The sequence below is a fragment of the Lepisosteus platostomus genome, chromosome 4, assembly GCF_059453375.1.
Source record: "Lepisosteus platostomus isolate fLepPlt1 chromosome 4, fLepPlt1.hap1, whole genome shotgun sequence".
Classification (NCBI taxonomy): domain Eukaryota; kingdom Metazoa; phylum Chordata; class Actinopteri; order Semionotiformes; family Lepisosteidae; genus Lepisosteus; species Lepisosteus platostomus.
In genome coordinates, this window is record NC_142614.1 from 18,285,335 (window position 1) to 18,302,567 (window position 17,233).

The following is a 17,233-nucleotide window of genomic DNA, read 5'->3' on the forward strand; positions in this document are numbered from 1 at the left end:
AAAACCAGGATGAGAAAAAGAATGCCTACTAGGAAAATGACTTCCTGGTTCAGAGTGCCTGGTATTTTACAGGGAATATAATCAGTTAAAACTGAAGAGATAATACAACACAAATTGATCAATTACTGTAGAAACACAATCCAATACATTTTTAAATATGAAAATTTTATTGTCAGAAAATAAGAAAAAAATATGATTCATTTGCTATTGATAATTGAAAATATTTTCTAGCTATAAAAATACAATATTTTTCAATTGGCAAAATATAATTAATTCTTAAAGGAATCACTTGAAAATCGAGGTAATTTTTTTAAGATGAACATCCAAGAAAAAATACACACACAGCTTTATTGTCAAAATATGTATTGCATTTAATATTTCACGACAAAACAAACAAAATACAATTTCCTCTGTACACAAAATCCTTCACATCACTGGAATGATGAATGTTATGACCTGGACTATGAGAATGTTTTTTCATTAAGAAACATCAGACATGCTGAAACTGTGAATTGTTTATGGTCAGCCTAAGGTTCACTGTGGGAAATTAACATGAATATCTTTTATTAATTTTTCTTGGGACACCTTTTAGTGCTGTTCCTCAGCTGTACTGAAATCAGTGAACTGCTTTCCTTGCACCTTGTGAATTTTTCAGTCAGCAAAGAAATGTAGAAATACAGATAAAGAATAGAAACGCAACACAAAAAGTATTTTAAGAATAAAACATTTTATTGATAGAATTTAAAAAATAATGTTTCATTGATATTGGTGATTGATGTAGAATATTTTTCTATTGGCAAAATATAATACATTCTGAAAGGAATCATTTGAAACTTGAAGTAAAATGCTTTAAGACGAACATTTAAGAAAAAAATACATCAAATGCATACTGCTGCAGTATAACAATCCCATTTCTATACTATCAAATTGCAGAACTTGAGAATAAAAATCCAGTGTCCAACTCAAGGGCCGTGCAGTCCACAGCTCTCACTGCTGCCGGTCTTTGGCAGAATCCTCTTTCTCCTGATGATTGTGTGTGTCTGCAGTGCTGCTGTCCAGCTCTGAGCTCTCGGCCAACTGGGTCTTCACAGCAGGGCTGCTGTCAATGGGCAGGATTCTCTCACCCTCCCCAGGCAGCGCCACCCTCGGAGCCTGTATCTGGAGCCGGCCGTCACGCAGGGAGCAGGTCACCGCATCGGCATTCACTCCTTCAGGCAGCACAAAGTCCTGTCTGAACTGCTGGCATCTGTAAGAGTAGGAGCCTTTTCCATCCTCCTGCTTCTTCTCCTGCTTCCCGCTCACCTGCAGCTTCCTCCCCACCTGCTTGACACAGAGCTCTTCTGGGGAAAAGTCTTTTGCATCCAGAGTTAGAGCAAAGCGCTCTCCCTCGTTCTCCACCTCGTAGGAGACTGGCTGGACCCCCGTCAAGTTGGGCCTTGGGCAGCTCGCTCTGTCTCTTTAAAGATCCCTTGATAAAGCTGATCCATCAAGTCCAGACCGCTCCTCATCTCTTGCATTTGTCTGAGCATGTCCTGCTCCAGCTGATGGAAGAGGGGTCTGGTCTGTGGCCAGAGACTGCGTACTGGCCAGTGGAAATCCACCAGTGGGCTGACAGCAGGCTGGAATACATGAGAGCACAGCATCTTCAGTGAATGTGCAGACAGTCTTGCTTCTTCTTGCTGTGAGCTTGCAGTGTTTGCAGCGTCTAGTGATCAGCCTCTTTCTCCCTCAGCCGTCAGGACTCGCTGCTTTTATATCCTCCCGCTAAGAGTTCCAGACACTTCATGAACATTCCTGTCACTGCTGGTGCCCTCTAGTGTGAAAGAGAAAGAAGGGAGGTGAATGCGTCATTTGACTCTCAGTCTAAAACAGGAAGTGCAGGAAAGTGCTGTCAGAATGCCGAATGCTTTACGGACTACTTGTATTTAAAATGAATAGGTCAACATTGCAGAGGTCTGAGCACATAGAACATCAATAGCAACACTGTAAGGCAACAGTTATGCTGCGTGATGATAGTGGTGTGCGTGGAGACAGTCGGAGGTTGCATTTGCTTTTAACGGTATTATTGAGCTGCTGTTTCTGGCATGTAGACAAGTCACTTTCTAGTTCTGGAATTTGAAAGCGTGTAGTTTTGTAGTACTAATTTTTGAACATTCTGCTCTTTAATATTTCATTGAGTCTTTGCATTACATACTGTAGCTGCTCAAACGCAAAAGACATTTGAAAATCCCAGGAATACAGATGCCTTAAACATGACTGTGAAATTCAATTGTCCCTTCTTCACTCTCCTGAATGGAGAAAAACAGGTAGTGAGTGAATAGAGCAGCAGCTGATTTGCTGTTATCTTTCCTCTCTCAGAACTTGCAGTGCACTGAAATCCTTCGAAGCAGTACGTGATTTCTCCACATTTCTGCCAATGTATCATTACCCAGCAAGTCTGAGCAGTAATATTACCCCCACAGCAATGTGGAAACGTGATTGTTGTGACTGCAACTAAACCCTAAAAAAAGTACCTGTATATGACGACGTGATACACCTCTCAAACCAAATTTTAGGATTCAGAACACGAGACACCAGCACTTTATAATTCAAATGAAATGTGATGTACAGATCAGCATGCATAATATTGTACTTTTAGTCAGTCAGGCCATGTGTGTAAAATTGTTAACTGCAATGTTTCGAATGTATGGATTGAGAGCCTTTGCTACCCTTTTTACAACAGAACGATTTCTCTTTATTCAGTTTGAATACGTATGGCCCCAGGGTGCAGAATTGAATTGACTTCTCAATACATTGACATTAATAGAAAGTATTCCTAAATGTTTTGTAAAGGAACTGATTTCCTTAGCAAACACTGTAAATTATCCTCATTTACAAGCAGGATTTTGCATCTGTGAGCTATCATGAATGGGATCAGAACCTTTTCGTTTAGTCAATGTTGTGTTAGTTTGTCGACTTACTTAATATACTTGTATGATAATTAAAGCAAAAGCATAAGTGAAATTTATTCTCATTTCATTCTTCTTTTCCAGGTTACATTTCAGGGGAAATATTTCAGAATAGAGCTTGTAACTCAAACACAAAGCACCCTAAATTTTTGAGGAAGGATGCCATCAGTGAATTAATGTCAGAGAAGGATATAAATTATTTAAAAATGTTCAGCATTACCTGACATTTTTTCTTACATCTGGGTATCTTCTTTTCATTTGCTTAATGTGTTATGTCCTTATACTATTCCACACCATAACGACTACTAACACAGCTAACACAGCTTTATTGTCAAAATTTGTATTGCTTTTAATATTTCGCGACAAAACAAACAAAATACAATTTCCTCTGTACACAAAATCCTTCACATCACTGGAATGATGAATGTTACGACCTGGACTATGAGAATGTTTTTCCATTAAGAAACATCCGTCATGCTGAAACTGTGAATTGTTTTTGGTCATCTTAAGGTTCACTGTGGGAAATTAACATGAATGTCTTTTACAATTTTTTCTTGGGACACCTTTTAGTGCTGTTCCTCAGCTGCACTGAAATCAGTGAACTGCTTTCCTTTCACCTTCAGCAAAGAAATGTAGAAATACTGATAAAGAATAGAAAACGCAACACAAAAAGTATTTAAAGAATAAAACTTTTATTGATAGAATTTTTAAAAATACTGTTTCATTGATATTGGTAATTGAAAATATTTTCTAGATATGAAAATACATCAAGTTCATGTAGAATATTTTTCTCATTTCATTCTTCTTTTCCAGGTTACATTTCAGGGGAAATATTTCAGAATAGAGCTTGTAACTCAAACACAAAGCACCCTAACTTTTTGAGGAAGGATGCCATCAGTGAATAAATGTCAGAGAAGGATATACATTATTTTAAAATGTTCAGCATTACCTGACATTTTTTTTTACATCTGGGTATCTTCTTTTCATTTGCTTAATGTGTTATGTCCTTATACTATTCCACAACATAACGACTACTAACACAGCTAACACAGCTTTATTGTCAAAATTTGTATTGCTTTTAATATTTCGTGATAAAACAAACAAAATACAATTTCCTCTGTACACAAAATCCTTCACATCACTAAAATGATGAATGTTACGACCTGGACTATGAGAATGTTTTTCCATTAAGAAACATCCATCATGCTGAAACTGTGAATTGTTTTTGGTCATCTTAAGGTTCACTGTGGGAAATTAACATGAATGTCTTTTACAATTGTTTCTTGGGACACCTTTTAGTGCTGTTCCTCAGCTGCACTGAAATCAGTGATCTGCTTTCCTTGCACCTTGTGAATTTTTCAGTCAGCAAAGAAATGTAGAAATACTGATAAAGAATAGAAAACGCAACACAAAAAGTATTTAAAGAATAAAACTTTTATTGATAGAATTTTTAAAAATAATGTTTCATTGATATTGGTAATTGAAAATATTTTCTAGATATGAAAATACATCAAGTTCATGTAGAATATTTTTCTATTGGCAAAATATAATACATTCTGAAAGGAATCATTTGAAACTTGAAGTAAAATGCTTTAAGACGAACATTTAAGAAACAAATACGTCAAATGCATACTGCTGCAGTATAACAATCCCATTTCAATACTATCAAATTGCAGAACTTGAGAATAAAAATCCAGTGTCCAACTCAAGGGCCGTGCAGTCCACAGCTCTCACTGCTGCCGGTCTTTGGCAGAATCCTCTTTCTCCTGATGATTGTGTGTGTCTGCAGTGCTGCTGTCCAGCTCTGAGCTCTCGGCCAACTGGGTCTTCACAGCAGGGCTGCTGTCAATGGGCAGGATTCTCTCACCCTCCCCGGGCAGCGCCACCCTCGGAGCCTGTATCTGGAGCCGGCCGTCACGCAGGGAGCAGGTCACCGCATCGGCATTCACTCCTTCAGGCAGCACAAAGTCCTGTCTGAACTGCTGGCATCTGTAAGAGTAGGAGCCTTTTCCATCCTCCGGCTTCTTCTCCTGCTTCCCGCTCACCTGCAGCTTCCTCCCCACCTGCTTGACACAGAGCTCTTCTGGGGAAAAGTCTTTTGTGTCCAGAGTTAGAGCAAAGCGCTCTCCCTCGTTCTCCACCTCGTAGGAGACTGGCTGGACCCCCGTCAAGGTTGGGCCTTGGGCAGCTCGCTCTGTCTCTTTAAAGATCCCTTGATAAAGCTGATCCATCAAGTCCAGACCGCTCCTCATCTCTTGCATTTGTCTGAGCATGTCCTGCTCCAGCTGATGGAAGAGGGGTCTGGTCTGTGGCCAGAGACTGCGTACTGGCCAGTGGAAATCCACCAGTGGGCTGAGAGCAGGCTGGAATACATGAGAGCACAGCATCTTCAGTGAATGTGCAGACAGTCTTGCTTCTTCTTGCTGTGAGCTTGCAGTGTTTGCAGCGTCTAGTGATCAGCCTCTTTCTCCCTCAGCTGTCAGGACTCGCTGCTTTTATATCCTCCCGCTAAGAGTTCCAGACACTTCATGAACATTCCTGTCACTGCTGGTGCCCTCTAGTGTGAAAGAGAAAGAAGGGAGGTGAATGCGTCATTTGACTCTCAGTCTAAAACAGGAAGTGCAGGAAAGTGCTGTCAGAATGCCGAATGCTTTACGGACTACTTGTATTTAAAATGAATAGGTCAACATTGCAGAGGTCTGAGCACATAGAACATCAATAGCAACACTGTAAGGCAACAGTTATGCTGCGTGATGATAGTGGTGTGCGTGGAGACAGTCGGAGGTTGCATTTGCTTTTAACGGTATTATTGAGCTGCTGTTTCTGGCATGTAGACAAGTCACTTTCTAGTTCTGGAATTTGAAAGCGTGTAGTTTTGTAGTACTAATTTTTGAACATTCTGCTCTTTAATATTTCATTGAGTCTTTGCATTACATACTGTAGCTGCTCAAACGCAAAAGACATTTGAAAATCCCAGGAATACAGATGCCTTAAACATGACTGTGAAATTCAATTGTCCCTTCTTCACTCTCCTGAATGGAGAAAAACAGGTAGTGAGTGAATAGAGCAGCAGCTGATTTGCTGTTATCTTTCCTCTCTCAGAACTTGCAGTGCACTGAAATCCTTCGAAGCAGTACGTGATTTCTCCACATTTCTGCCAATGTATCATTACCCAGCAAGTCTGAGCAGTAATATTACCCCCACAGCAATGTGGAAACGGGATTGTTGTGACTGCAACTAAACCCTAAAAAAAGTACCTGTATATGACAACGTGATACACCTCTCAAACCAAATTTTAGGATTCAGAACACGAGACACCAGCACTTTATAATTCAAATGAAATGTGATGTACAGATCAGCATGCATAATATTGTACTTTTAGTCAGTCAGGCCATGTGTGTAAAATTGTTAACTGCAATGTTTCGAATGTATGGATTGAGAGCCTTTGCTACCCTTTTTACAACAGAACGATTTCTCTTTATTCAGTTTGAATACGTATGGCCCCAGGGTGCAGAATTGAATTGACTTCTCAATACATTGACATTAATAGAAAGTATTCCTAAATGTTTTGTAAAGGAACTGATTTCCTTAGCAAACACTGTAAATTATCCTCATTTACAAGCAGGATTTTGCATCTGTGAGCTATCATGAATGGGATCAGAACCTTTTCGTTTAGTCAATGTTGTGTTAGTTTGTCGACTTACTTAATATACTTGTATGATAATTAAAGCAAAAGCATAAGTGAAATTTATTCTCATTTCATTCTTCTTTTCCAGGTTACATTTCAGGGGAAATATTTCAGAATAGAGCTTGTAACTCAAACACAAAGCACCCTAAATTTTTGAGGAAGGATGCCATCAGTGAATTAATGTCAGAGAAGGATATAAATTATTTAAAAATGTTCAGCATTACCTGACATTTTTTCTTACATCTGGGTATCTTCTTTTCATTTGCTTAATGTGTTATGTCCTTATACTATTCCACACCATAACGACTACTAACACAGCTAACACAGCTTTATTGTCAAAATTTGTATTGCTTTTAATATTTCGCGACAAAACAAACAAAATACAATTTCCTCTGTACACAAAATCCTTCACATCACTGGAATGATGAATGTTACGACCTGGACTATGAGAATGTTTTTCCATTAAGAAACATCCGTCATGCTGAAACTGTGAATTGTTTTTGGTCATCTTAAGGTTCACTGTGGGAAATTAACATGAATGTCTTTTACAATTTTTTCTTGGGACACCTTTTAGTGCTGTTCCTCAGCTGCACTGAAATCAGTGAACTGCTTTCCTTTCACCTTCAGCAAAGAAATGTAGAAATACTGATAAAGAATAGAAAACGCAACACAAAAAGTATTTAAAGAATAAAACTTTTATTGATAGAATTTTTAAAAATACTGTTTCATTGATATTGGTAATTGAAAATATTTTCTAGATATGAAAATACATCAAGTTCATGTAGAATATTTTTCTCATTTCATTCTTCTTTTCCAGGTTACATTTCAGGGGAAATATTTCAGAATAGAGCTTGTAACTCAAACACAAAGCACCCTAACTTTTTGAGGAAGGATGCCATCAGTGAATAAATGTCAGAGAAGGATATACATTATTTTAAAATGTTCAGCATTACCTGACATTTTTTTTTACATCTGGGTATCTTCTTTTCATTTGCTTAATGTGTTATGTCCTTATACTATTCCACAACATAACGACTACTAACACAGCTAACACAGCTTTATTGTCAAAATTTGTATTGCTTTTAATATTTCGTGATAAAACAAACAAAATACAATTTCCTCTGTACACAAAATCCTTCACATCACTAAAATGATGAATGTTACGACCTGGACTATGAGAATGTTTTTCCATTAAGAAACATCCATCATGCTGAAACTGTGAATTGTTTTTGGTCATCTTAAGGTTCACTGTGGGAAATTAACATGAATGTCTTTTACAATTGTTTCTTGGGACACCTTTTAGTGCTGTTCCTCAGCTGCACTGAAATCAGTGATCTGCTTTCCTTGCACCTTGTGAATTTTTCAGTCAGCAAAGAAATGTAGAAATACTGATAAAGAATAGAAAACGCAACACAAAAAGTATTTAAAGAATAAAACTTTTATTGATAGAATTTTTAAAAATAATGTTTCATTGATATTGGTAATTGAAAATATTTTCTAGATATGAAAATACATCAAGTTCATGTAGAATATTTTTCTATTGGCAAAATATAATACATTCTGAAAGGAATCATTTGAAACTTGAAGTAAAATGCTTTAAGACGAACATTTAAGAAACAAATACGTCAAATGCATACTGCTGCAGTATAACAATCCCATTTCAATACTATCAAATTGCAGAACTTGAGAATAAAAATCCAGTGTCCAACTCAAGGGCCGTGCAGTCCACAGCTCTCACTGCTGCCGGTCTTTGGCAGAATCCTCTTTCTCCTGATGATTGTGTGTGTCTGCAGTGCTGCTGTCCAGCTCTGAGCTCTCGGCTAACTGGGTCTTCACAGCAGGGCTGCTGTCAATGGGCAGGATTCTCTCACCCTCCCCGGGCAGCGCCACCCTCGGAGCCTGTATCTGGAGCCGGCCGTCACGCAGGGAGCAGGTCACCGCATCGGCATTCACTCCTTCAGGCAGCACAAAGTCCTGTCTGAACTGCTGGCATCTGTAAGAGTAGGAGCCTTTTCCATCCTCCGGCTTCTTCTCCTGCTTCCCGCTCACCTGCAGCTTCCTCCCCACCTGCTTGACACAGAGCTCTTCTGGGGAAAAGTCTTTTGTGTCCAGAGTTAGAGCAAAGCGCTCTCCCTCGTTCTCCACCTCGTAGGAGACTGGCTGGACCCCCGTCAAGGTTGGGCCTTGGGCAGCTCGCTCTGTCTCTTTAAAGATCCCTTGATAAAGCTGATCCATCAAGTCCAGACCGCTCCTCATCTCTTGCATTTGTCTGAGCATGTCCTGCTCCAGCTGATGGAAGAGGGGTCTGGTCTGTGGCCAGAGACTGCGTACTGGCCAGTGGAAATCCACCAGTGGGCTGAGAGCAGGCTGGAATACATGAGAGCACAGCATCTTCAGTGAATGTGCAGACAGTCTTGCTTCTTCTTGCTGTGAGCTTGCAGTGTTTGCAGCGTCTAGTGATCAGCCTCTTTCTCCCTCAGCTGTCAGGACTCGCTGCTTTTATATCCTCCCGCTAAGAGTTCCAGACACTTCATGAACATTCCTGTCACTGCTGGTGCCCTCTAGTGTGAAAGAGAAAGAAGGGAGGTGAATGCGTCATTTGACTCTCAGTCTAAAACAGGAAGTGCAGGAAAGTGCTGTCAGAATGCCGAATGCTTTACGGACTACTTGTATTTAAAATGAATAGGTCAACATTGCAGAGGTCTGAGCACATAGAACATCAATAGCAACACTGTAAGGCAACAGTTATGCTGCGTGATGATAGTGGTGTGCGTGGAGACAGTCGGAGGTTGCATTTGCTTTTAACGGTATTATTGAGCTGCTGTTTCTGGCATGTAGAAAAGTCACTTTCTAGTTCTGGAATTTGAAAGCGTGTAGTTTTGTAGTACTAATTTTTGAACATTCTGCTCTTTAATATTTCATTGAGTCTTTGCATTACATACTGTAGCTGCTCAAACGCAAAAGACATTTGAAAATCCCAGGAATACAGATGCCTTAAACATGACTGTGAAATTCAATTGTCCCTTCTTCACTCTCCTGAATGGAGAAAAACAGGTAGTGAGTGAATAGAGCAGCAGCTGATTTGCTGTTATCTTTCCTCTCTCAGAACTTGCAGTGCACTGAAATCCTTCGAAGCAGTACGTGATTTCTCCACATTTCTGCCAATGTATCATTACCCAGCAAGTCTGAGCAGTAATATTACCCCCACAGCAATGTGGAAACGTGATTGTTGTGACTGCAACTAAACCCTAAAAAAAGTACCTGTATATGACAACGTGATACACCTCTCAAACCAAATTTTAGGATTCAGAACACGAGACACCAGCACTTTATAATTCAAATGAAATGTGATGTACAGATCAGCATGCATAATATTGTACTTTTAGTCAGTCAGGCCATGTGTGTAAAATTGTTAACTGCAATGTTTCGAATGTATGGATTGAGAGCCTTTGCTACCCTTTTTACAACAGAACGATTTCTCTTTATTCAGTTTGAATACGTATGGCCCCAGGGTGCAGAATTGAATTGACTTCTCAATACATTGACATTAATAGAAAGTATTCCTAAATGTTTTGTAAAGGAACTGATTTCCTTAGCAAACACTGTAAATTATCCTCATTTACAAGCAGGATTTTGCATCTGTGAGCTATCATGAATGGGATCAGAACCTTTTCGTTTAGTCAATGTTGTGTTAGTTTGTCGACTTACTTAATATACTTGTATGATAATTAAAGCAAAAGCATAAGTGAAATTTATTCTCATTTCATTCTTCTTTTCCAGGTTACATTTCAGGGGAAATATTTCAGAATAGAGCTTGTAACTCAAACACAAAGCACCCTAAATTTTTGAGGAAGGATGCCATCAGTGAATTAATGTCAGAGAAGGATATAAATTATTTAAAAATGTTCAGCATTACCTGACATTTTTTCTTACATCTGGGTATCTTCTTTTCATTTGCTTAATGTGTTATGTCCTTATACTATTCCACACCATAACGACTACTAACACAGCTAACACAGCTTTATTGTCAAAATTTGTATTGCTTTTAATATTTCGCGACAAAACAAACAAAATACAATTTCCTCTGTACACAAAATCCTTCACATCACTGGAATGATGAATGTTACGACCTGGACTATGAGAATGTTTTTCCATTAAGAAACATCCGTCATGCTGAAACTGTGAATTGTTTTTGGTCATCTTAAGGTTCACTGTGGGAAATTAACATGAATGTCTTTTACAATTTTTTCTTGGGACACCTTTTAGTGCTGTTCCTCAGCTGCACTGAAATCAGTGAACTGCTTTCCTTTCACCTTCAGCAAAGAAATGTAGAAATACTGATAAAGAATAGAAAACGCAACACAAAAAGTATTTAAAGAATAAAACTTTTATTGATAGAATTTTTAAAAATACTGTTTCATTGATATTGGTAATTGAAAATATTTTCTAGATATGAAAATACATCAAGTTCATGTAGAATATTTTTCTCATTTCATTCTTCTTTTCCAGGTTACATTTCAGGGGAAATATTTCAGAATAGAGCTTGTAACTCAAACACAAAGCACCCTAACTTTTTGAGGAAGGATGCCATCAGTGAATAAATGTCAGAGAAGGATATACATTATTTTAAAATGTTCAGCATTACCTGACATTTTTTTTTTACATCTGGGTATCTTCTTTTCATTTGCTTAATGTGTTATGTCCTTATACTATTCCACAACATAACGACTACTAACACAGCTAACACAGCTTTATTGTCAAAATTTGTATTGCTTTTAATATTTCGTGATAAAACAAACAAAATACAATTTCCTCTGTACACAAAATCCTTCACATCACTAAAATGATGAATGTTACGACCTGGACTATGAGAATGTTTTTCCATTAAGAAACATCCATCATGCTGAAACTGTGAATTGTTTTTGGTCATCTTAAGGTTCACTGTGGGAAATTAACATGAATGTCTTTTACAATTGTTTCTTGGGACACCTTTTAGTGCTGTTCCTCAGCTGCACTGAAATCAGTGATCTGCTTTCCTTGCACCTTGTGAATTTTTCAGTCAGCAAAGAAATGTAGAAATACTGATAAAGAATAGAAAACGCAACACAAAAAGTATTTAAAGAATAAAACTTTTATTGATAGAATTTTTAAAAATAATGTTTCATTGATATTGGTAATTGAAAATATTTTCTAGATATGAAAATACATCAAGTTCATGTAGAATATTTTTCTATTGGCAAAATATAATACATTCTGAAAGGAATCATTTGAAACTTGAAGTAAAATGCTTTAAGACGAACATTTAAGAAACAAATACGTCAAATGCATACTGCTGCAGTATAACAATCCCATTTCAATACTATCAAATTGCAGAACTTGAGAATAAAAATCCAGTGTCCAACTCAAGGGCCGTGCAGTCCACAGCTCTCACTGCTGCCGGTCTTTGGCAGAATCCTCTTTCTCCTGATGATTGTGTGTGTCTGCAGTGCTGCTGTCCAGCTCTGAGCTCTCGGCCAACTGGGTCTTCACAGCAGGGCTGCTGTCAATGGGCAGGATTCTCTCACCCTCCCCGGGCAGCGCCACCCTCGGAGCCTGTATCTGGAGCCGGCCGTCACGCAGGGAGCAGGTCACCGCATCGGCATTCACTCCTTCAGGCAGCACAAAGTCCTGTCTGAACTGCTGGCATCTGTAAGAGTAGGAGCCTTTTCCATCCTCCGGCTTCTTCTCCTGCTTCCCGCTCACCTGCAGCTTCCTCCCCACCTGCTTGACACAGAGCTCTTCTGGGGAAAAGTCTTTTGTGTCCAGAGTTAGAGCAAAGCGCTCTCCCTCGTTCTCCACCTCGTAGGAGACTGGCTGGACCCCCGTCAAGGTTGGGCCTTGGGCAGCTCGCTCTGTCTCTTTAAAGATCCCTTGATAAAGCTGATCCATCAAGTCCAGACCGCTCCTCATCTCTTGCATTTGTCTGAGCATGTCCTGCTCCAGCTGATGGAAGAGGGGTCTGGTCTGTGGCCAGAGACTGCGTACTGGCCAGTGGAAATCCACCAGTGGGCTGAGAGCAGGCTGGAATACATGAGAGCACAGCATCTTCAGTGAATGTGCAGACAGTCTTGCTTCTTCTTGCTGTGAGCTTGCAGTGTTTGCAGCGTCTAGTGATCAGCCTCTTTCTCCCTCAGCTGTCAGGACTCGCTGCTTTTATATCCTCCCGCTAAGAGTTCCAGACACTTCATGAACATTCCTGTCACTGCTGGTGCCCTCTAGTGTGAAAGAGAAAGAAGGGAGGTGAATGCGTCATTTGACTCTCAGTCTAAAACAGGAAGTGCAGGAAAGTGCTGTCAGAATGCCGAATGCTTTACGGACTACTTGTATTTAAAATGAATAGGTCAACATTGCAGAGGTCTGAGCACATAGAACATCAATAGCAACACTGTAAGGCAACAGTTATGCTGCGTGATGATAGTGGTGTGCGTGGAGACAGTCGGAGGTTGCATTTGCTTTTAACGGTATTATTGAGCTGCTGTTTCTGGCATGTAGACAAGTCACTTTCTAGTTCTGGAATTTGAAAGCGTGTAGTTTTGTAGTACTAATTTTTGAACATTCTGCTCTTTAATATTTCATTGAGTCTTTGCATTACATACTGTAGCTGCTCAAACGCAAAAGACATTTGAAAATCCCAGGAATACAGATGCCTTAAACATGACTGTGAAATTCAATTGTCCCTTCTTCACTCTCCTGAATGGAGAAAAACAGGTAGTGAGTGAATAGAGCAGCAGCTGATTTGCTGTTATCTTTCCTCTCTCAGAACTTGCAGTGCACTGAAATCCTTCGAAGCAGTACATGATTTCTCCACATTTCTGCCAATGTATCATTACCCAGCAAGTCTGAGCAGTAATATTACCCCCACAGCAATGTGGAAACGTGATTGTTGTGACTGCAACTAAACCCTAAAAAAAGTACCTGTATATGACAACGTGATACACCTCTCAAACCAAATTTTAGGATTCAGAACACGAGACACCAGCACTTTATAATTCAAATGAAATGTGATGTACAGATCAGCATGCATAATATTGTACTTTTAGTCAGTCAGGCCATGTGTGTAAAATTGTTAACTGCAATGTTTCGAATGTATGGATTGAGAGCCTTTGCTACCCTTTTTACAACAGAACGATTTCTCTTTATTCAGTTTGAATACGTATGGCCCCAGGGTGCAGAATTGAATTGACTTCTCAATACATTGACATTAATAGAAAGTATTCCTAAATGTTTTGTAAAGGAACTGATTTCCTTAGCAAACACTGTAAATTATCCTCATTTACAAGCAGGATTTTGCATCTGTGAGCTATCATGAATGGGATCAGAACCTTTTCGTTTAGTCAATGTTGTGTTAGTTTGTCGACTTACTTAATATACTTGTATGATAATTAAAGCAAAAGCATAAGTGAAATTTATTCTCATTTCATTCTTCTTTTCCAGGTTACATTTCAGGGGAAATATTTCAGAATAGAGCTTGTAACTCAAACACAAAGCACTCTAAATTTTTGAGGAAGGATGCCATCAGTGAATTAATGTCAGAGAAGGATATAAATTATTTAAAAATGTTCAGCATTACCTGACATTTTTTCTTACATCTGGGTATCTTCTTTTCATTTGCTTAATGTGTTATGTCCTTATACTATTCCACACCATAACGACTACTAACACAGCTAACACAGCTTTATTGTCAAAATTTGTATTGCTTTTAATATTTCGCGACAAAACAAACAAAATACAATTTCCTCTGTACACAAAATCCTTCACATCACTGGAATGATGAATGTTACGACCTGGACTATGAGAATGTTTTTCCATTAAGAAACATCCGTCATGCTGAAACTGTGAATTGTTTTTGGTCATCTTAAGGTTCACTGTGGGAAATTAACATGAATGTCTTTTACAATTTTTTCTTGGGACACCTTTTAGTGCTGTTCCTCAGCTGCACTGAAATCAGTGAACTGCTTTCCTTTCACCTTCAGCAAAGAAATGTAGAAATACTGATAAAGAATAGAAAACGCAACACAAAAAGTATTTAAAGAATAAAACTTTTATTGATAGAATTTTTAAAAATACTGTTTCATTGATATTGGTAATTGAAAATATTTTCTAGATATGAAAATACATCAAGTTCATGTAGAATATTTTTCTCATTTCATTCTTCTTTTCCAGGTTACATTTCAGGGGAAATATTTCAGAATAGAGCTTGTAACTCAAACACAAAGCACCCTAACTTTTTGAGGAAGGATGCCATCAGTGAATAAATGTCAGAGAAGGATATACATTATTTTAAAATGTTCTGCATTACCTGACATTTTTTTTTACATCTGGGTATCTTCTTTTCATTTGCTTAATGTGTTATGTCCTTATACTATTCCACAACATAACGACTACTAACACAGCTAACACAGCTTTATTGTCAAAATTTGTATTGCTTTTAATATTTCGTGATAAAACAAACAAAATACAATTTCCTCTGTACACAAAATCCTTCACATCACTAAAATGATGAATGTTACGACCTGGACTATGAGAATGTTTTTCCATTAAGAAACATCCATCATGCTGAAACTGTGAATTGTTTTTGGTCATCTTAAGGTTCACTGTGGGAAATTAACATGAATGTCTTTTACAATTGTTTCTTGGGACACCTTTTAGTGCTGTTCCTCAGCTGCACTGAAATCAGTGATCTGCTTTCCTTGCACCTTGTGAATTTTTCAGTCAGCAAAGAAATGTAGAAATACTGATAAAGAATAGAAAACGCAACACAAAAAGTATTTAAAGAATAAAACTTTTATTGATAGAATTTTTAAAAATAATGTTTCATTGATATTGGTAATTGAAAATATTTTCTAGATATGAAAATACATCAAGTTCATGTAGAATATTTTTCTATTGGCAAAATATAATACATTCTGAAAGGAATCATTTGAAACTTGAAGTAAAATGCTTTAAGACGAACATTTAAGAAACAAATACGTCAAATGCATACTGCTGCAGTATAACAATCCCATTTCAATACTATCAAATTGCAGAACTTGAGAATAAAAATCCAGTGTCCAACTCAAGGGCCGTGCAGTCCACAGCTCTCACTGCTGCCGGTCTTTGGCAGAATCCTCTTTCTCCTGATGATTGTGTGTGTCTGCAGTGCTGCTGTCCAGCTCTGAGCTCTCGGCCAACTGGGTCTTCACAGCAGGGCTGCTGTCAATGGGCAGGATTCTCTCACCCTCCCCGGGCAGCGCCACCCTCGGAGCCTGTATCTGGAGCCGGCCGTCACGCAGGGAGCAGGTCACCGCATCGGCATTCACTCCTTCAGGCAGCACAAAGTCCTGTCTGAACTGCTGGCATCTGTAAGAGTAGGAGCCTTTTCCATCCTCCGGCTTCTTCTCCTGCTTCCCGCTCACCTGCAGCTTCCTCCCCACCTGCTTGACACAGAGCTCTTCTGGGGAAAAGTCTTTTGTGTCCAGAGTTAGAGCAAAGCGCTCTCCCTCGTTCTCCACCTCGTAGGAGACTGGCTGGACCCCCGTCAAGGTTGGGCCTTGGGCAGCTCGCTCTGTCTCTTTAAAGATCCCTTGATAAAGCTGATCCATCAAGTCCAGACCGCTCCTCATCTCTTGCATTTGTCTGAGCATGTCCTGCTCCAGCTGATGGAAGAGGGGTCTGGTCTGTGGCCAGAGACTGCGTACTGGCCAGTGGAAATCCACCAGTGGGCTGAGAGCAGGCTGGAATACATGAGAGCACAGCATCTTCAGTGAATGTGCAGACAGTCTTGCTTCTTCTTGCTGTGAGCTTGCAGTGTTTGCAGCGTCTAGTGATCAGCCTCTTTCTCCCTCAGCTGTCAGGACTCGCTGCTTTTATATCCTCCCGCTAAGAGTTCCAGACACTTCATGAACATTCCTGTCACTGCTGGTGCCCTCTAGTGTGAAAGAGAAAGAAGGGAGGTGAATGCGTCATTTGACTCTCAGTCTAAAACAGGAAGTGCAGGAAAGTGCTGTCAGAATGCCGAATGCTTTACGGACTACTTGTATTTAAAATGAATAGGTCAACATTGCAGAGGTCTGAGCACATAGAACATCAATAGCAACACTGTAAGGCAACAGTTATGCTGCGTGATGATAGTGGTGTGCGTGGAGACAGTCGGAGGTTGCATTTGCTTTTAACGGTATTATTGAGCTGCTGTTTCTGGCATGTAGACAAGTCACTTTCTAGTTCTGGAATTTGAAAGCGTGTAGTTTTGTAGTACTAATTTTTGAACATTCTGCTCTTTAATATTTCATTGAGTCTTTGCATTACATACTGTAGCTGCTCAAACGCAAAAGACATTTGAAAATCCCAGGAATACAGATGCCTTAAACATGACTGTGAAATTCAATTGTCCCTTCTTCACTCTCCTGAATGGAGAAAAACAGGTAGTGAGTGAATAGAGCAGCAGCTGATTTGCTGTTATCTTTCCTCTCTCAGAACTTGCAGTGCACTGAAATCCTTCGAAGCAGTACGTGATTTCTCCACATTTCTGCCAATGTATCATTACCCAGCAAGTCTGAGCAGTAATATTACCCCCACAGCA

The 17,233-nt window shown here is 39.2% G+C and overlaps 5 pseudogenes; all 5 read right to left on the reverse strand.

Annotated features, from left to right (window-relative positions):
• Positions 1-781: 781 nt before the first annotated feature.
• On the reverse strand, positions 782-1,722 carry LOC148672856 (heat shock protein beta-11 pseudogene; annotated as a pseudogene).
• A 2,644-nt stretch (positions 1,723-4,366) lies between these two features.
• On the reverse strand, positions 4,367-5,491 carry LOC148672857 (heat shock protein beta-11 pseudogene; annotated as a pseudogene).
• Positions 5,492-8,058: 2,567 nt separating this feature from the next.
• On the reverse strand, positions 8,059-9,190 carry LOC148672858 (heat shock protein beta-11 pseudogene; annotated as a pseudogene).
• A 2,561-nt stretch (positions 9,191-11,751) lies between these two features.
• Positions 11,752-12,875, reverse strand: LOC148672859 (heat shock protein beta-11 pseudogene; annotated as a pseudogene).
• A 2,568-nt stretch (positions 12,876-15,443) lies between these two features.
• Positions 15,444-16,567, reverse strand: LOC148672860 (heat shock protein beta-11 pseudogene; annotated as a pseudogene).
• Positions 16,568-17,233: the final 666 nt, after the last annotated feature.